Here is a 21184-nt window from a genome sequence, read left to right on the forward strand (position 1 = left end):
TTGTTGTATATGTGCAGAGTGTCATTGTCTTGCAGTGTCATTTGTTTTCCAACCAAAAATTAATAAAATGCTTTAAAGTCTTAATAAACTTTACTGTGCAGCCCCCTCAGCCTCTTCTTCAATTTCTTCTCTGCTGGACTGTGATTATAAATTCATGGAATTTGCAGCTTTCAGATGCAGGAGGGGCAGGATTTAACTGTGAAGATTTTGAGGAGAGGCTGTGTGGCGCAAAGATGGCAGCACAAAGAAGATTTCTGCAAGGACAGGTGGGTGTCAGGGAGGGCATCTGGAGTTACACTTTAACCACTTTTAGACCACTGTACATATACTGTATGTAATAAATATAAATATATATATATATAGATACACACACACACACACACACACACACACACACACACATACACAGTATTTGCTGGTCCTAAAGGGTTTAAAGCCAAGATGTTGGTGCCAGCACCTGGCTTCCACATACAAGTGAAACCGTCCGATCACTTGTATAGTGCTGAAAGGGGTGCCGCCCCCTCCTTCCTCTGCTGCCACTGTCATCTATTCAGTGATTTAATATCCTTCATGCGGGCCTGGGACTGGCATGGTGGGTTGCAGGGGAGCGAGATCACCACACATCTAGTGTCTGAACCCGGAAGTGATGAGGATTTTACCACTTCTAATTTCAGGCTTTCATTTCTCCAGCTTCTGTGGAAAGAAGGATCTGTGCTCTATCAGCTTCAGTGTGGTCCATAGGTGATATTAGAGGTCTAATATACCCTTGATGTCTCCATAAAGAGGACTTGTCACTTCTTATGTGCTATGACATAGGGGGCTTGTTAGCACTAAACAAGTGTGGGGGGAATTTATCAAAACTGGAGCAGACAGAAACTGGAGCAGTTGCCCATGACAGCCAATCAGCTTCTTTAGTTTGGTCAATTAAGAGTTGAAAATGAAAGACAACAGCTGACTGGTTGCCAGATTCTGTCTGCTCCAGGTTTGCTAAATTCCCACCTATGTGTGCATCAGAACATTTTATACCTAACCCCTTAGGGTTGATGATTCTATTGGTACAATGAGAAGGAAAAGATACCCAAAATCATAGAAAGTCACAATAAGAGCTAGACTTCCCTAGATCCTTGAGCCTAGTGATTTGTAGCTGCCCTACAGCAGCCAATGCTGGAATCACTGTGTTACTGTGTGAGCAAAACACAGTATACATTCTGTGTTGGGTTCTGATGAGGATATGGCCATTAAGAATTCAAATTCAATCCAGATAAATAAATGGAATGCGTTTGGCAAAAATCACAAGCATTGTATGCAGTATTAAGTTGAGAGAGAACACGTGCACACGTTTTACAGGGAATATATTTGCATTTTAAAGTAATTACTGACATGTTATGTAGAGAGCTCAGATACAGTATATTCTCACTCTTGGCAGTGGACATGAAAAGCAGATTTCTGCAATAAATTCTGCTCAGAGGATTGCCCTGATTATGGACAGGGCTACATTTAGAGTTTTTACTGCTCAAAACACATAGGGCTGGTGCTGGCCTTTTGTACAGACCATTGGAATCAAAATGTAGCACATTGTTTACATGCAGCGTTCTTATTAGAATGTGCAGTCCATCAATAAGAAGCCTGCATGAAAAGAGATAGTGTTTGTTCACTACAATTTTTACACCCTACAGTTTCTACACCCTATCTTCAAGTTTCTTCCAGTTTGATTGCTGAATTTATGCTTTGGTGTTTGGTGTTAGTGATCAATCAATGTTAAAATATTGTATACAGATGAACAGTTTGTGGATTTACACCAGCAGCTGCGCTACAACATACAGCTGCTGGTGTGCGTTAGTAGTCACAGTACTGTCAAGCCAATCCTAGTGCATCGCACCCTTTTTTTTGTTAGAACTTTATTGAAATATAACGAGTGACATTTCATTAAGTTCTAAGGGCACAGTGCAATGCAATTGTACCATGTTGTAGCCTGCTGCACCAAGTACTTCATGCAGTAATGTCTTTCCAAAAGTTGTAAAATAAAATTTGTTTAAATGTGAAATTGGTATTTTATTTCAAAACGTAGGACACAATGTTTGAAGAAAAAAAATTTCAATTTAGATCTGCTTTCATTTATCTTTTCACACAAGAAGGGGTTTTGTAAGTAGAGTACACTGTACTTGTATTTTTATTTATATGTTTAAATATTTTATGCTATACGCTTTTACTTTATTAATATTTATTCTTTAATGCAAGAACATACTTATAATATAAAAGTTAACTGACCTAATTATTTTTTGACAGAATAAAGTATTTCATGATTCAAATTGCTATTTTGTGTTGCAAATGCTGTTTCACAGCATGTAAAGTTGACACAAGTTGTTTGACTGTGTTTATGGTTTTTAATATGGAAAACATGATTTCTATATCTTTAAGGGGAATCCCAGACATAGCACAACCTTAAGACATGATGGGAAAGTGAAAAGCTATGTGCTTGCTTTATACTTCTCTATTGGTTGCACCACTAGGGAGAAAACATGTGCTTCTGTAGTTTACACTTGCACCAGGGGGGGTTTGCCCTCACTGCCTCCTCCTCCCCTCTTCATTTACCCAAACATGTGAATTTTGGCAATCCAAGTATATGTTTAGAGAATGGCTAGTTGATAGACGTGTATTGGACCAATTAAATCATACCTGCACAGCTAACTACTCTCCTGCCACCTTTAGAGCTTGAAAACAGCCACCTTTAGTTTATTTGATGGACTTCAACTTCAGATTCACAAATCCAGCTTGCTTTTGACATTAGTTTGATATATTTTTGAGATCATTCAGAATTCAGTGCAGATGCAACTGCAGTTGACCCACTTCAGTTGCTTTTGCATTCCTATAGACTTGTTTGGGGAGAAAAGCAGTTTTGAAGTGAACAAAAGCCTGACACCACAAGCCCTTAGTGTGTTATTGGCTATAAAGTTTTGTCATATCATACGTTTATTGTCCTCTTATCCTCTTACAGTTGAATTCTCATGCACAAGTTCGGGGGAGCATTGTCCAATTTAATGCAATGTGTTTTTAGACTGAATTGTGTTCCCCTGTTTAGTGACAGCAGCAGTGTTATTCCAATGGAAATCTATGCTGATGCAGTTCAACATGGGGTAGATATGCTGCCATTTTCGCATTTAGAAACTCAAATTACGAGCAGTCACCTATGTGACATCATCTTTAATCCATACACGAACTTTGTTGCTAAGGATATTTAGATTGGTTTGATTACTAGGGAAACCAGGTCGTGTGTGGCCAGACTTTAATGTAACGTTTACAGGAGACTGTGTAGGCACTAACTCATGTGCGATTAGTAATGCCTTAGATCTAAAGTTTAACTGTACACATGAGCAGCTTTCTGATCTGCATACCTATTTGTAGCATAAAATCCATATTGTTCTAATCTCCATTGTATATACAGCATGTTTACACTTACATTATAGTATTATCCTGTAATTTTTCACACATGGCTAGGAGGAAACCAGTCCAATTACTTCATGAATAGATGTTTGTATTCTTACAGAATGTTTTAGAGCAGCCTGCTCTGCAAAGAACATTCACATAGCACCATTAGCATAAATTATCAGGAGAAAGATGAGATAGAGATCTCCTGGAGGGACAGCATAACCTAAAAATATTGTAAAATAACACAGTAAATTGTTTGACGCTCAACAGTCATAGTTACCCTATACTGTTTTTCATTAGTAAGGGACTTTGGTTACTCATATCTTGTGATTCAGTGGTGCTTTTCAAATGGACCTAGCTAGGAAAATACAAGGCTTTTTATATTCATCATGCTCTGCTGTTGTGCTGTTGTATTTGCTTTCTGTTTTGTTTTTCTTTTATACAAAAAAAAAAAGAGAACCTGCTGCAGCTTTTCTGAGGCTATTTTTTTAAATCATTGCTCCAATAAATAGATCACTTCCTTTTAAATGGAAGCAGAGGAGCTGCTGTCCAAAAGAGGGAGACTCCCTGAACATCAGGGAGACTTGAGATCCCTGTGGAACAATGGGTTAATCCATAATGCTCAATGCTACATAATGATGCTTCTGTTCCCCATGGTCCCTGTGTGTGTTGTAAAGTAGCCACCGCTCCAAGCTTGCTCCTTTGATGGACTACAATCTCAATACAAATTAGTAGTAAAACGTGAGATTGTAGTCCATAATGGGAGCGAGCTTGGAGTGTAGCCAGTAGCCACCCTCCAGATGGAAGGACAGTGTCAGCACCAATTCAGAGATGATTTGAGGATCTACAGCTGAGTGATGCACAAATAAGATGCATTTGTGTTAATAGTTGAGGTACTTGAAGGCATCTTAAAGATTTCACTCTTGAGTTTAGTGTCAGTTGAAGTCTCATTCACAAGCAACTAAACTGTCACATAGTAGTTGATGCCTTATTTGCCCATATCAAGCATATTTTAGTTCTTCGCAAGCACCCCGATGAGTGCTCTCTTTTGGCACTCATGTGTACAGGACAAACCCAACTTCAGCAAAAAAATGTTTTTGTTTTTGTTTTTATAAACTGAAAAAGAGCTAGAACCATTACAGGATTATAAATACTGTGTTTACCGTATATAGATAGATATGTAATGAGTTTGGTTTGACCTAAATAGTCTTGTTTAGGGATGAGCTTCGCGTTCGAGTCGAACCTATGTTCGACTCGAACATAGCATGTTCGAGCGTTCGCCGAAATTAGTCATGGGTAAATAGTAACAGGCTGAAATGCCTTGCCTGGAGAAAATGTTGTCCCTTGCTTCGTTCAGTGTTCGGCACATGTTTGATTGTCTTGACACTTGGTCAGGTTATCTCTGCTGATGGTAATGATCAGTCAATATGAACTCTGAATCTTTCAGTGGGCCATCTTATGCCCTTGTGCTTAGCCCTTTACACATGTAACCAGTACTGAAGGTAACTTGGAAAATTATTTCTTCACTAAAGACACATATTTTGGCTCTTCCGTTCTGTTGCCATGACTTTGCATTATTATTTAGGTATAGGTCCACTAAAAGTGCCCATAGATCTCAAGTATCAGTGATACAGCCGCTTTCAGTCCTTACCATCACTGAGGATGTGCAGAGACAAGAATATTTGTCATTGAAGAGACTGCCCTTTTATGTAGTAAGCCGTGTTACAAAAAATAGCACATGTGCCTTTTTGTATTGCACGTTAATGCGTGTGCTAACATTATGCAACAGTGTGAACAGGGCCTAAAAGAATAGCTAAAACAGTAACATGCTTAAGTCAAAAGTACCGAGATTAAATCAGGGGATTTATCAAAACAGACAAAATGTGGAGCAGTTGCCCATGGCGTCCAATCCGCTTCTCTCTTCAGTTTGTTCAGTTTAAGATTTGAAAATGAAAGAAAGAAGCTGATTGGTTGCCGAGCAAAGTTGCTCCAGATTTTGTCTGCTCCAGTTTTGGTAAATTCCCCTGAATGTGTCTTGCTGCATATCCTTATTTATTTTCTCAAATAATAATCCCAATTCAGGGCTGCACTATGCCAGAGAATGAAAAGGAAGGTCACACTGCATGCCATGCTATGGAGAAACAAACACATTTCTTATTTCAGATAATGTGTACCAAAAACACTCAAATTAAATCTGTGCAGATTTCCAAATATATGTAATGTTTATTCCTTCTATCTTTATTACAGATCTGCCCTAAGTACACAGTGTTGTAATGTCTCTGTTCTTCTCTGATCCCATTGCTGGGACATTCCTGTGGAATTTCACATATTCGAAACTGATGTAGTCAGTACCCCACCTTTCCCTGTCATCTCAGGGATTTCCTCTAGTGATATTCTATCACACTGGCCAGCTGATACGCAAGGCTTATATATAATTTCTGTTCTATGTTAAGAACAAACTAAGCATTGACCTTCGTTGGATTCATTTCAAATAGTAACTGTTTTAAATAGTTATGCAGATAGTAGAGCTATATATAAGTAAACATTCCTTATGGAAAAAAAAAATTCTAATAGAGAGTTTGGAGAAGATTTATTAACGTTGTGGTCCAGGGAAAATACACACCTGCTTCCACGGTTTCGCTCGATCGCCGCCTGGATGAGCAATGTAGTTTTCAAAGGATGTCTCCATCACACCATAGTCTTTATGCAATCAGCAAAATTAGCCTGATGAAGGGGACCCTGTCCGGCTCCGAAAGCGCTTGCATTTGAATGGCAGTTGTTTTTCAGTAAATGGACCTTTGCTGATTACACAAAGACTATGGTGTGCTGGTGACATACTTTGAAAACTACATGCATACAATGGCATCATCCGTGGTCACTACGAGCACCCACCTGCATCTTGCAGGTCATCAATTCCGGTAAAGAGTGCAACAATACATCTTCTGTTATACTTGGATGACCAATGTGACGCTCCCTGCTGATGAAACTTCTGCACAATGTCTCTCAACAATGAAACTGCAGCGCCTCACTCATCTGGGCAGCAAGAGAGCCACTATGGAAGTGATCCTTTCGCTATCCTTATCACAGAATGATAACCTGTCTAGCTGATTGTTCCTTGCACCCAGTGTAAAAACCTCTCAACATACCAGCACCAAAGCAACTACATATTAATGCATTTCCTCTACCATAGTTGAAGGTATCATGCAGTAGGACAGTCAAACACTCCTCCAGCATCCTTTTTTTGAATCTTTATCACACACATCTTACATATGTTCTCCTTATTTCAAATTTACACTCATCCAGCTATAATGCTCTTTCTTCGGTAATCAGTTGGGCATTGTCTATGGTTTCTTGTCTATTGTAACCTTTTCTTTTTGACCCTTTTTAACTACGACTATTTATTTGAAACTCTAAGGCCAAGCTGTGACCAAACTTCTCAAACTGTAGAATCTGATGTACTTATAATGAGAGCTAGGTTTCTTTTCAACTTTTTGTGTGGATGGTGGTCAACAACAATGGGGCACCATAGAAACACATTTATTTTCCCAGGAGAAATTGTGGTATATCTAAAGTAATTAGCTTTGCAGACTTCTTCTTTTAAGTTCTTCTTAAAAGTACAATTCCTCCTGTATAGTAAGCATCAAAAAGTTCTGGAGTCAGGGTTTTCTGAAGGGGTTGGCAGTAATGTAGGCAAGGTAAGCAGGCTCCAGGCTTATACTACATACTATGCAGGATGGATCAAAGTAAACCTCTATCAATATATGGGGTCTTTTTTGCTGACCTATTCGTTATAATACTTTTAGCAGATCTGGAAAGTCAGAATGAAGTCAGACATTCTTATGTGTTCCAGGTCAAGTGTTTTACATGAAAGAAATGTTGTTGAGGAGAAGTATTGTTCTTAGCAACTCTTTTTTTTCTAGTGCAGTCTAGACAATGAAAGCTAATATTTGATGGTTTGTTAAAAATAGGTGGTGGAGGTGTTGGCTAATATATTTCATTGTCTGTGTGAAAACAAATGCTGAGGGAAATATATAGGCTGCTACTTCTGAATTCTTCTTAAAATACTAACGGCCTGTTCAAGTGCTTTCAATACTTTCTTTCATTGACAGAATACAATTATTCAGTGAGTTCTAACTTCACATACTGCATTCTTGTTCCATGTAAGTATTGAAGCCATAGATAGCCAGGCAACCAACATTCTCATGTGTAGATTAGCAAGAATTGCACATATGTTTCTGTCAATACAAGGTTTCCATCAAAACCTGATAGGTTGTTATGAACGACTGCTCCATTTTTTGGGGTTCCAGGTTTCATGAATCAAAACCCCATGTTTCATTTAATCCCTTTTGTTTCCTTTTATGATCCTATCCTAAGTATACATCAGAACATAGTAACTTTGGCCCTAAGACAGCAGGTGGTGGCTTTTGTACCGTAAATATTTGAGATTTCTCTTTTACAGACCCGCTCCAATCACATACCACTGAAAGATTGCTGAGAGGTCACAGCTCGAAGCAGCTGTCATGTTAAATGGTTAGGGATCAGTTGTTGTAAACTGTAAAATGTCATTATGCACAATTGTCATAGAGCTGAGTTTTTCAATTTAAACAAAAATAGCAGCTGATCATCTGCATTAAGCAATTTTGTCCCATTGTGTATTCATAATAAAAATGCAGCAAGCTATTTAGGGGCCTGATTGGAGAATGTTTATGGTGTATTCTTTATTTTTTAATCTGAGCCACTTGACCTGAGAACTGCTTTATGTACTGCTGTTCCAAGCAATTAGTACACGCGTGCATTCCAGCCAGGCTTAATGACATTTTAATATTTGTAAATGCTTTTAGTTTAAAATCTATTACTGTTGCTGAAGGATAATGTCACACTGCCATGGATATAAAATGTCTCTCTGACCTCATTATTTTATAATGACAATACATCTGCGTGAAAAATAAACTAAAGTTTTCAAATATTCTTCACAAGACTGAACATAATCGATTCCTAATTTTTTTCCTTACATAACAAGGGGGTATTTACAGGGCTTGCATCCTTGGGCCCATGGTTTGAGTGGGTCAAGCATAATTGTACAGTCAAATTACACACTGCACAGAATAAGACAGTACTTGTGGTTTGAGCCTTTGGCTCGTCTTCAGTTCTAGTAGAATGCCTGAGCTGAACTAGCATTCCTGTATAGATGATGTAGGAATGAGGCAGGAGGTGTGGCTTACATTGGATGTCTCCGCTTATTACGGGGAACTAGTAGTTGCCTGCCTTTAATACCTTTTCAAACTTGTCCAACTTGCTGATATATGTGGGCTTGAAACTGTCTAACACTGCCCATAAATATGAGATAATTTCCCAACTCAAATAAAAACAGCTGAATTCTGAGACTGTTATTTTTGTTAATGGACATCTTTGTATGCTTTGCTTTTTTGTCATAGGTAACAAACTTTTACAAATCATTTAGGCCATTTTTCTGGTTTACACATTAGGTAAGAGTATTTTTTTTACAGAAGTTTAGCTTTCCTTTTATATTTGAACATATAACAGGCTTATATGTTTAGCCTTAACATCATAGAAAAATTATAATAAACTGGTCGCTGATAGGGGGAGCAACTGTTAGTTTGGATAGCTGCCACCAATTCATCAGTGATCACAACAGTTCCTAGAAAAATGATTCACCACCTTCTGAATTTTTTATGCTTTCTTCTCAAAGAACATTGTGGTGTAGTGATTCAATTTTTTAAAACTGTTTAACAGAAACTGACTCTTGCGTGTCAAAGCAAAAACAGATATCTGCAAAGTATTTTCAATTAAATATAATGAAAAAATATGTAAAACTGAATGCAAGTGTACATTGCCTTTGACACAGCTAAATCAACACTGGCACACCCTATTCCTTTCCAAAGTCATATAAATGTAATGAGGGAAATGTATCAAAACTGGAGCAGAGAAAATCTGGAGCAGTTGTGCATGGCAACCAATCGGCTTCTATTTTTCATTTTTAAATCCTAACTGAACAAACTGAAAAGAGAAGCCGATTGGTTACCTTGGGCAACTGCTCCAGATTCTGTCTGCTCCAGTTTCGATAAATTCCCCCTAATGTGTACTCAAGGGGTTACATTGATTTTAGTAAAACAAAATGTATATGAAAGCGCCGCTTCTGGTGAATCTGTACTGTGGCATAACTTACACCATGAAGACATTAATCTAATTTAATCAACTGTAAAAAAAATGATTTAAAAGTACAAGTGTTGGGCACAAGAAATTTTCCAGGTCATTGACTATCCCTGGGAGTACAGATAAATCAGTAATGAAGAAATTGAAACAGTATGCCACAGTTAAGAAAAAACACTAAAGAAGCTGTTCACCAACATTAAGTAACCATGCAAGAGGGAGACTAATAAGGGAAGCCACTAAGAGACCTATCACAACTTTGAAGGAGTTGCAATTCTCAGTGTATGGGATTGAATAGGGTATGGGGCTATGTATAAAAAACTGTTGCCCAGGTGCTTCACCCCTCACAGCTTTACGGCAAAACTTTTCCTTCACTTCCTGCTCCGGAGAGGCTACAGGAAAGTAGAGAAATGTGTCAAATTGAGTTTGGCGGTTTCCCTTCATGGACACTTGATCCCTAAACAGGTGTCCCCACTGGAAGATTTCCCCATACCTCTTGTTCTGGGAACAGCTTTACAATTTTGGGTTTCCCCTCACTTTTTTCTCAGTGACAATGTTTCCCAGAGGGGTGAATCCGCCCAACGTTCTTCTATTTTGCCTAAACTGAATTTATATATTTTCTTTATGGATACCATTAAACCACTTTTATAGGAAGTTATTTCTGCCACACCCAGTTCCGGTGGAAGATTATTTCACATTTTCAAAGTTCTTACAGCAAAAGACCTTTCTGACACTGAGGATTTATATATCTCTTCTTTCAACAGCCCTGTATGGGCCATTTATATAAATTATAAAGGTGGTCATTAATAGACTGAGCTTTATACATCTTTGCAATAACAGTGGTCGTACCTGTACCTCATTCCGTTTCCATTTTCTGCAGATTGCAAAGTTCCAAAGCAAGGGTTTGGTGAACTGGTAGCAGCATGGAATTGCATATTTCATGAGGCCATACCAAAGCTTTGTATTGGAGGAGATTTGTTTTTCTCTCTTTAGTGTATGTTTGTAATACAAGTATCTTGCTTTACAGCTGGAAGTTTGCATTGCATGCTATCATTTAGTCCTCTGCAAGCCTGTCAATTTCTTCCTCTTACTTTTTTTTTCTTATTTTCCTTGTACACGATTGGGTATTCTTTGCAAAGTGAATTTCCACATTAGTAAATCTACCCCAGTGTGTAGATCATTGACATGGCGTTCTGACCGAAAAATCCAGACCTTCGTAAAACCAGGAACTGAAACTCTGTGTTCTTGCCAATAAAGTTTAATTGGACAATACGCATTTGACAGGATGTCAGATGGACATTCTGCAATTTTGCAACTGGTTACATAAGTTTATACTAGGGATGCACCGATACCGTTTTTTCGGTACCGTGTGCCCCGATTATCAGGCAGTCGGGTAGTGGATCATGACCCGTTGCCCGGCTACCTGATTGCCTGTGAAGATGGTGTTCCAGCAAAAGAACACCGGCTTAACTTGCCGAGGCTGCCTGGGTTCCGGACCATGGGTTCCGGACCAATCAGGAAGCCGGGCAGCACGTCATGACCTGCCTCCCAGATTGACTAGGAAGCCGGCTTTACTTGTTGCTGGAATGAGTGGCTTCTTGACCAATCAGGAAGCCAGGATGTGAGTCATGACGTGCCACCCAGCTTCCTGCTTGGTTAGGAAGCCAGGCTGCCTACCAACAAGTGAAGCTGGCTTCCTAGCCAATCGGGGAGGGGGGTCATAACCCACCTCCCAGCTTCCTGATTGGAAAGGAAGCCGACTCCATGCTCCCTTGGCACAGCATGGTATCGGTATCGGAGCATAATACTCGGTTTTGGCACCGATACCAATACTTGTATCGGCGCATTCCTAGTTTATATAACAAAAAATATTAGCATATTTATTTATATACATCCTAATTGCATCCTCAATGGGTGGATATTAAGATACAAATCATCCAGTAGAACTTGATTAATTAGCATGACCGCTAAATAGTTAACTGCCAAAATCACACCTAAAATTTGGGTTTTTCCAACAACTGTCTCCTCAAACGCCTGTTCAAAACAGTCTGTCTATTTTGAGGAGCTTAAAACTAGTCTGGTTTCGAATTTATGCTATTTTTAAAGGACTCAGTGTTTTTACAGGACACCATAAGACTTCTGATTACATTCTAAAAGTTTGAGTAGAGGTGAGCAAAGCGAAGTTAAAGGAAACAGAAAAAGGTGTGAAAGATAGAGATAACAATGAAAAGGTCATAAGTTGTTAATTTTTTTAACCTAAAGTGGACTTTTACCCCCTTTCACTAAAAATCCCAGCTCTGCATGCTGATTTAAAATCATCTTACATTCATTATTTAAACAAACATGTTTTTCATTTACTTATAAATAAAGTTTATCTACTTCCTGGTCCACTTCTGGCACAAATGATGTAATGTGCCAAAGCACGAAATCCTGGGAAGGTTACATCAGCAGAGTATTGCTGGGAAATCTCATCTGTAATCTCAGGAGATCTCTGGGAAAGGTATTTTCCTCCCCTGAGATGATGTGCATGGTCACACGTCATAGTCACATGTGCCAGAGTTCCAGGAAGTAAACTGAGATCTAGTAACCTTCCCTTAGTAAAATGACCACTGCCAGAAAACTGGGAAAGAAAAGAGAAATAAGATATGCAAAGAATACAAAGCCGGCAATTATCTAGAAGTATGTGTTTGTAGATTGTCATTACTAAACATTTCTAATGGTGTATTTGTTGTTATTGTAAAGATATGGGTAAAGGTCCACTTTAAGAAATGACAAGATGAGTTCTTAAAGACAAGATGAAGGCCTTTTATGTTTTGTATGAGTATAAACCTCATTTTCTACTTCATTGAGCTGCAGTGAATGGCTCATCAAGGGCAGAGATTTGGAGTCTACAACAACTGTAAAAACTATACCAGAATTGTGATAGTTTTCTTTAACTATTTCATTCCCAGAGCCTAATCTCCAGATATTTGCTTTTGTTTCAGAGTCATGATGGTCCTGTTATGAATGACTTTTAGCTTTTTATCTTAACATCACAAGTCAGTGGCAATTCAGAACACTCATGCATGTGCAAACCTGTACCAAAATATAAGCCATAATGTGGACTTGACTTTTAGATTTAAAATGTTCAACACATTTTTTTTTAAGTTTAAATTGAGACACTTTATGACATTTAAAGGTTACAGACAGTTTTTCTTTCTAGTTTTCATTCTTTATATGCCTAACCAATATTCTTTGCATGGCAGTTAATATTTTTTAAATCTCACAGTTTAAACATTTTCTTAATTTATTATTTTGTATTTTTATGAGGGCAGCCATGGTGTTCCTGCTTTAAAATAGAGGTTATATCCCATTCAAGCTTTCTGGTATAGTGGTGTAGTATATTGTGGTAGTATAGTGTGGTATATGTAGTATAGCTGGAATCTTGTGCAAGTTGTACATCTACATACATCTGAGGCCTACAGTTATTCATTTCTCTGTGGTGAGAAGTGTTTAAAGTTTAAAATTCAGTTCCATGGTGAGCTATAAGAATATTATTGCTTAGTTTATGTGTATGATGTGTTTCTGTTAGTCCCTGCATGATCTAATTTTATCTAAACATACCCCAGCACAGTCTTTGTTCTGTTTAAGGCAGCCCTAAAGTGTCCCAGGGTGTAATAGCGCAAAACTAAAGGTAAGTAGCTACTGGACCTGGTTCATCAAGTTGCAAGTGATATCAAGATGTGCTAAAGTGACATCTTTACCCATGAGTTAATGGGAAGCTATCATGTATTAAGTACAAGCTTTTAAAATTAAAACTAGATTTTATTCATTAAACTAGATATTGTTACATTTGATTGCATGTAAATTAGTCTATGTTTTCATTGTGATAATAAAAGGTTTAACCTTAGAATATACAGTATACTGTTTATTTCTGGAGTAAAATACATTGATGCAGTACGCATTTTGTGCTTTACTGTATCTGCCCATCACATTTCAATCTTTGTTATAACAACAGACCACACCGAGACAGCCAGAACTGACTCAGGCACTGCCAGGCAGTCTATAAACAATAGCTGCATCCTATGATGGGTTTAAAGTCACGTTGCATCGAATCAGCACTGCTGAATGTCTATTTCATTTAGAAATTTGTTGAGCTTGTTTTATTTCCTGGGTGACACATTTTGTGCCAATGTAACAATAATAAAAGGTATCTGTTATTGTCTTTACTATTATGAATTGTCCGAATAAATAATACTGCCAGAAGTAGGCAGTGTGAACAGACAAGAGATGCATGCAAAAATGTCACATTTCACTGCATAGTAGATGCACCATTACTGTGCCCAGACCTATTTCTGTTCCATCCTGAATATGCATCTATCATGTAGTCCCAATGTAAAGGAATAGCAGGGAAAATGGCAATGTGGCTATCAATTATTGAGCCAATGGCTTATCGTAGGTGACCCATTAAACCATTTATAGATCTAAATCTTAAATGAACACTTAGAAGCGGGACTGAATCATCACTTGCTATTGGGCTGTAGATGGGCACCCTATGATATGTATTTTGTTTTATTGAATATTATTTTAAGAAATGATATGGCAGGTTTTTTTTTGTTTTCTGCCTGTTTGGATGACAAACTCTTGCTTATGGAAGCCTTGCCTGCAGGCTTCTGTGACGGGGGAGGGGTGGGGGGCACTTAGATTGCTATTGCTTGTGCCAGGGCTATTCATCACCCCTCCCTTCTCCATCTCATTGATATGAATAGGAACATTGGGCTGAGCAGAACCTATTCATGTACCCAGGGCTCAAAATTTCAAGTCCTAAGTTACTAGCCAGGCCTTAAGATTACTCGTCACAAGTTGCCCCACCTAACCCCTACCCTGCCCTGGTCTTAACTCCGTCAGGTCATCTGTGTGACGCACAGTACAGAGACCAGCGGTGTGACGCACAGTACAGAGACCAGCGGTGTGACGCACAGTACAGAGACCAGCGGTGTGACGCACAGTACAGAGACCAGCGGTGTGACGCACAGTACAGAGACCAGCGGTGTGACGCACAGTACAGAGACCAGCGGTGTGACGCACAGTACAGAGACCAGCGGAGTGAACAACAGTACAGGGACCAGCATTATGGCGCAGAGTACAGAGGCCAGTGGTGCGACGCAAAGTACAGAGGCCAGCAGTATGACACACAGGACAAAGGTCAGCAGTACAGTACAGCAGTACAGAGGTCAGTAATCTAGCGCAGAGGTCAGCGGTCTAATGCAGAAAAAAGAGGGACTTACAGTGCACTGCTGATCTGATTCAGGTGAGCTTTTCCTCTCCTGGTGGTGGGGGGGGGGGAACGGCAACGTATCCTGAGCTTTTCCTCTCCTGGTGGTGGGGGGGGGGTACAGCAACGTATCCTCCATGTCGGAAGTGAAGCTTCCCCCCTGTCCTGCCTCTCCCGCGCTGTCCTGCCAGTCTGCCAGTAGTATTTCTGCAGTCTTCCTACCAGCCTATCGCAGCTGAGGGCGGAGGAAGCTGTGGGTGGCCAGAGGAGACGGTAAAGAACACACACGAATTGATTCTTCAAATTGACCCGAAGAGAGAACTGACACGGCGATCGGGCGCTGAATCGGCGAACACCGCTGTTGAAGCAGCGGCAGTTTCCCCCCTGAATTTCCACTCGTCCCCACGCAATTTTGCGAGGGGGCGGGTGGAAATTTTGAGCCCTGCATGTACCCGTCATGTAAATCATACAGCCATAGGTTTGCTTTAACATGACTAAATCTGGAAAAGAGGGCTGCTTTTAAAGTTTACTTGTATTATGAGGAACTAAATTAATTTGGATGCAAAAGGTGGCTCATATCCCAAAAATAATATTTTTTTCATTTCAGGACAGTGAGAACAGTGAGTGGAGCCCCGCAAATCATTCCTGTATGCCCCATCAGTCAGTTGCACATCCAGAACCACTGGTGTATAGTGCAAATATAGCCTAATATTATAGAGCCATTTATTTTAAATGGCATACAGCTGTTTCAGGCTTTTGTGCACCTGGCTGATGGAGCATAAGGAAGTAATTTGCATGGCTCCCCCCACTGTCCTGAAATGAAGAATATTATATTATATTTGGCACATGTGAACACCTTCCATTCTAAAAAATGGTTGATTCCTTTTGTCCTTTCTCACCATAACCTTTATGGTTATACTGTCTTGGAATTTCCACTGAGAACAAAGTAACAATAAACATCAACAGTGTTTGCACTAAACCACTCTTCAGATTGTAGCATAAATAAAGCCCACCCAAAGCTACTGTATGAGAAGAGCACAACTCGGAACACCTGCTATATGACACAGCCTTGGAAACTGGATCATGAAAAGATTTCTTGTATCATTTTCAGATGAGTTGGAAACGATCAAATACATAAGAATCTTGGGACTACTTTTCCATCTGCAGTATGTTTACTGAATGTTACCAGTTTCACATTCATTTACAAAGTCAAAAGTAAAATGTTTATACGAGTTAACTGAGCTCAGTCCCAGATCACATCTAGTTAACCCCTACCGAACTACACAATAAACATATTAAATACAAAATAGGGAATACAATTGTAGTTGTCAATGCTCAACCACAGCCCCTTGGTGCCAGGTCTTACATAATCATTTCCTTAAAGCTATTGCTAAACTCCTTCTGATAATTCTAGTTGCCTGGCTGTTATGTTGACCCTATGACTTCACTACTTCTTGAGTCACTGACCTGAAACAACATTAGAAGATAGTGTTTCAGCATGTTTAATGCATATCTAAACTAAAGAAACAAAAATGTGATATATTGCAGCATACCAGTCCTTACATGTGGTGGCTGCTTTAGTTTTCTGTTTTTCAGACTAAAAACATTTTCACTAAGTGCATAAAATAGCTGCTGATCCTGCCAGTAACCATGCAGTAGGGATGTCCCAATACCACTTTTTCACAACCAAGTACTGTCCCTGAGGTACTTGCCGATACCAATTAACAATGCTTTTTCTTAAAGGGACATGTGACATTTTTTTCTAAAACAATACAGACTAATATTTTAGGGCAGTTTCTTTATAGTTATGAAGAATTGTAACTCAATCCATGATTATACAGCAATGGAGAATAGCAACAAGCAATAGAGGACTACAGATCCCATCATTCCATGATTATACAGCAATTATATATGGCTGTGTGTGGTCTCATCTGGGATGTGTTTGGGTCTCACCAGGGCTGCACACTAGGATCCTGCGATCTAAGAACTCGTTGAGGTCTGGGGCTGAGAAAGAAAGAGCAACCAGTGGAGGGGTCCCAGGAGCAGGGTCCAATGGTGACTGTTGAGTAGGATGGCAGCAGAAGTCATTTAATGGTGTCATTGTTAGAGTGCTGGGAGATCTGCTGCAGTGCAGAGGAGATGTGACAGGCAGGGCAGATTCCCGGCTTATGCAGCTTCCTTGCGAGCCCGTTGGTAGTGTGTGTAGGCTGTTGTGTATAGGCCGTCTCACCTGTAGCTGGCGGCTGTCAGTAGAGCGGCTCGGGGAGCAGGCTCCATCAGCGGCAGCTGGAGACTCAGCCAGGGAGTGATCTGCAGGATGAGACTCAGACTCAGAGTCAAGGCGGCCATGTGCTCTGGGGCCATATTGGTGGACTGAGGCAGCTGTAATACTGCAGGTAGAGGGAGGTTAAGGCAGTGTGCACTCAGCTCGGCATCCGATCACGCCCCCTCTGCCTTTTCGTTACAATGTTTTTTCAAGTGCCGGTATCGGCCTTTAGTATCGGGGCATTTTCACGAGTACAAGTACTCGTGAAAATGCCCTGTATCGGGCCCGATATTGATACTAGTATCGGTCTCAGGACATCCCTACCATGCAGTATTTATAATGTTCACATTAATTTATATAAACAAACGCTTAATAAATAGAATACAGACATGAAGCTAAAGTTACTTCCTGTTTCTGGTTTATGGGTCCTATAAACAGTCAGACCGTATGTGCCATATTAATAAGGCTTAATAGAGGAACTGTGAACAATGTTGTCAGTAAGTTAGAAGAAAAGGAAGTATATTTTGAGAGGTTTGCGATTGAATTTTTATGTAAATATAGATCATGAGTTATTTTTTTATTACTGTAACAGAAGGTACATGAACACTGTTTGTTTTCAGGTTTTACAATGTTCTAGTACTATATTAATACATTTAAAATGGACGTGGACTTTGTTCACTGTGATGGGTAGTGGTTATATGGTACTCATAAATCTAACTGACTATATTCAAAGAAATCAGTCTGGAGGGAGATATGGAGGGTACTATTGTTGCATGCTTCTTCTGAAAATAAAAATGAGTGTCTGTCATCAGGGCCGGATTTACTCTCTCTGCTGCCCCAAGGCCAGGTTCCTCAATGCGCCCCCCCCTACCCGCCCCCCCCCCCCCCGCCCATGCAGGCTGCATACAAGTGATCTCAGCGACATCGCCGGATCACTTGTACAGAACAAGCGGCGGCCTCCCTGCTGTACATTTAGCTCTGCTTGCCCAAAGCAGAGCTAAATGTAGAAAACAGCTACCTGCCCGGCGCCCGGAACATGCATGTCCCCGGCATCAGGAGATAGGAATTCCACACCCCTGCTGCCCCTCTACTCCCTGATGCCCCAAGGCCGGGCCCTAGCTGTCATGATGATGCTTTGGAACAAGTGTATTGAAAAGGATTTTTCTCTAATTCTAATTTGTTGCAGGTTTTTATCTGTGCTTGACTCCAAGTTTTGAAGCTAGACACAGACAGGTTGATCTGGGTCTATAAATTGTATTCCCAACTTCCAAAGCACAAGTTCTAGGTGCTGCTTCAGGTCGGTCCACTGGGATCCCCTGACAGGGTTCACATACCAGCTGGCGACCAGCCACGAAATTCACTGCAACACGACATTCATGTATCTACTGAAGATCGGTCGGTGTGTAAACTTTAATTCATCCTTCTGCATACAACACATGTCTCAGACAAAACCTCTAATGTGTTTCATGCATACTTGCACTTAATCATAGATGATGATCATAGACAAAGATTTCTCATTGGTTACAGGTTTTGTAGGTCTGTTAAAATGTATATGTTCCACTATACTGTCCCTGTCTATCCATTGTAAAATAAATATTGTATTTTACATTTATAATTCAATGTGTAATAAATGCATATATATATATATATATATATATATAGTACTAGTAGTAGCCCATAGGAATTAATAGTAATAATACCTGCATTTACATGACCCTTTAAATGAAATCTGAAGAGGGGATGTGTGAAAGAGACCAGTGAAAGTTGATTTTTTACTTATTACTAAGAGTTACAGCATTATACATTTTTTTTAAAGTTCTGCTCATTCAACAATGAAGGGAACTCAATTGAAACAGTGCATGATTGCAAAGAAAGCACCCATGTACGCAAATATTTAAAATATTCAATCTGTAGAGAGATACAATCATTTAATATCTGTTCTTCTGGTGAAGTGTAAAGTCAAAACTTTAAAAAAAAAAACATTTTTGGATAGAATGGTAAGGGGTTAGAGCACCTGTGTCTGCTACGCGTGTCCATGATTGAGAGATTCCCCCTCTCTCAGGGACCATTGACTCCAGTACTGAGGGTAAACTAAAATCCAAATTTGTGAGTTGTCATTGGAACAGCAGGTAAAGGAAAATCTTTAAAACGGGTAAAACTTTCTAAAAATGTATAGCCCCTTAGTTTGCAGAGATCTCGCCTTGCTTCCTACTTTGTTTCTGGGGCAGGAAGTGATGGGAAATTACCCCGAGATGCACAGACATGAAAAAAAGACAGGGGTTCTGTTCTACCCTCTACTAAAAAAAGGTTTTGGCTTTATATACATTTTAACTTGGAGGGGAGCTCTTGGGGGCCCTTAAAAATGGGGGGACTCTGGGCAATTGTCCAGTTTGAACCCCCACAAAGCCGGCTCTGACTGGCTTTAGTTTTTATTTGATCTAAATGAAGCCTTTTAAATTAACTTACCCACACAGTTATATGTATCGTGACTGTATAAAGCAATGGTTTACAATTCACAGGAGCAAGCATGCATAGTTTAGGTTGCTGTCTAGTATTTAGTGAAGGATCAGCTTACACAAAGAGGTGATGTGTACTGTTTGTACTAGAGAAAGGACTGCTCTCACCTGTGATAAACACTGAGATGGATTAAACAGGATGTCAAGTCAATGAGTAGCTAAATGAGAATCCTGTTATGTTCCATCAATGCAATCTATTCATTCTTCTAGTTATACAAGTTTGGGAAGAACCAACACAGGTTAAAAAAGCATAACAACATACAATGGTTCCCTATAGGTTTGGAGCACTCTGCAAGGATGCCAGAGGGTAAATTACCAAGGTAAAAGATAAACCCCAATGTAATAGTAAATTATATTGATAAAACAGGAGGCGCTTGATGTATGAAAGCGGAAGCAAAAGGCCTTAACTAATATTCATTTATATATCCATATATTTTGTCTGCTAAAGCTATCTACTCCTGAGATGCAATAATGACATGCCTTATTCTTAAAGCTAGAGGATTTGGTTGTGTGGCTACCCTGGATTCTTCTGTTTCTTCCTGGATAGCTCTATCATCTGGAAACACCTGCTATTGTTGTTGCCTGTCCTCTTTGCCAATGGAGATAAATGGCTTTATTACAAGATTCCCTTATCCCTGAAGCTTTAAAGAAAGTGTATCCCCCGGTAAGCACACATCCATCATTTTTGCACATCGATGCTGATCAGCCTTTTAACCTAAAGCAACTCTGCCTATTTAGGAAAGGAGTGTGCAGCACTGTTGCCTGAATCACAATTCACACGTTTGTCTGCAGATTCATGCATTGTTTTTTTTTTTAACACGATTGTAATGTGCTTTTCACACTTTTTTATGCTTTGTTTTTTGTTTTGTTTTTGGCCAATAACATGCAATATAACAGTAAAAGATTAGCTCGATAAGACCCTGTGAGGCAGTGGAGCCCACCCAAAAACCTGGAACATGAGGCAGTGATATTTGGATCCAAGAAGTAAGAAAAATGAGAAGCTTTTAAAGAAGAAGCAAGGAGGCAGCATTGGCACCTGAATGCTGGATGGCCACTGCTCTACTGCCTTGAGAAAAGTTATCCACCGTGGATTGCTTTTCAGAGGTAGCTGGAGCCTGCCTAAATGAAGCCTAAGTGCTTGTTCACACCATCTCCAGATTTGTATACGTTCTCGTGCATTTTCTTCCTCAATTGGTTCTGCTTGTTTTTCAGGCACATTCCAGTCCATTCTGGTGCGTGTGCATGTATTTACATGCGTTTCCGTGCGTTCCAGACCAGAAAAAAATGCAGCATGCCGGACTTTAAAAAAAAAAAAAAAAGCTCTGTAGCTGACTGCAACGATATGAACTAGCCTCATTTTTACCATTGCACTCAAAGTGACACTAAACTCAGTAGTTAAATCTTAGAAATGCATTCAAGTACCCAAACTATTCACAAACATCTATCTTATTTGTGTTTCACTCCGCTGTAGATCCTCTAATCATCTGGCTCTGCCTCTATATAGGTAGAGCCCACTGCCAATCAGACAGCTGGGTGGATCTGACAGTATTG

The 21184-nt window shown here is 39.7% G+C and overlaps 1 protein-coding gene across 1 annotated transcript in view; it reads left to right on the forward strand.

Annotated features, from left to right (window-relative positions):
* The window catches only part of NEURL1 (neuralized E3 ubiquitin protein ligase 1), a 182485-nt gene that overhangs the window by 73578 nt on the left and 87723 nt on the right, over positions 1 to 21184 (forward strand). The window lies entirely within an intron of this gene.

Source organism: Nanorana parkeri, unplaced genomic scaffold (assembly GCF_000935625.1).
Source record: "Nanorana parkeri isolate BGI_ZX_2015 unplaced genomic scaffold, ASM93562v1 scaffold119, whole genome shotgun sequence".
Lineage (NCBI taxonomy): Eukaryota > Metazoa > Chordata > Amphibia > Anura > Dicroglossidae > Nanorana > Nanorana parkeri.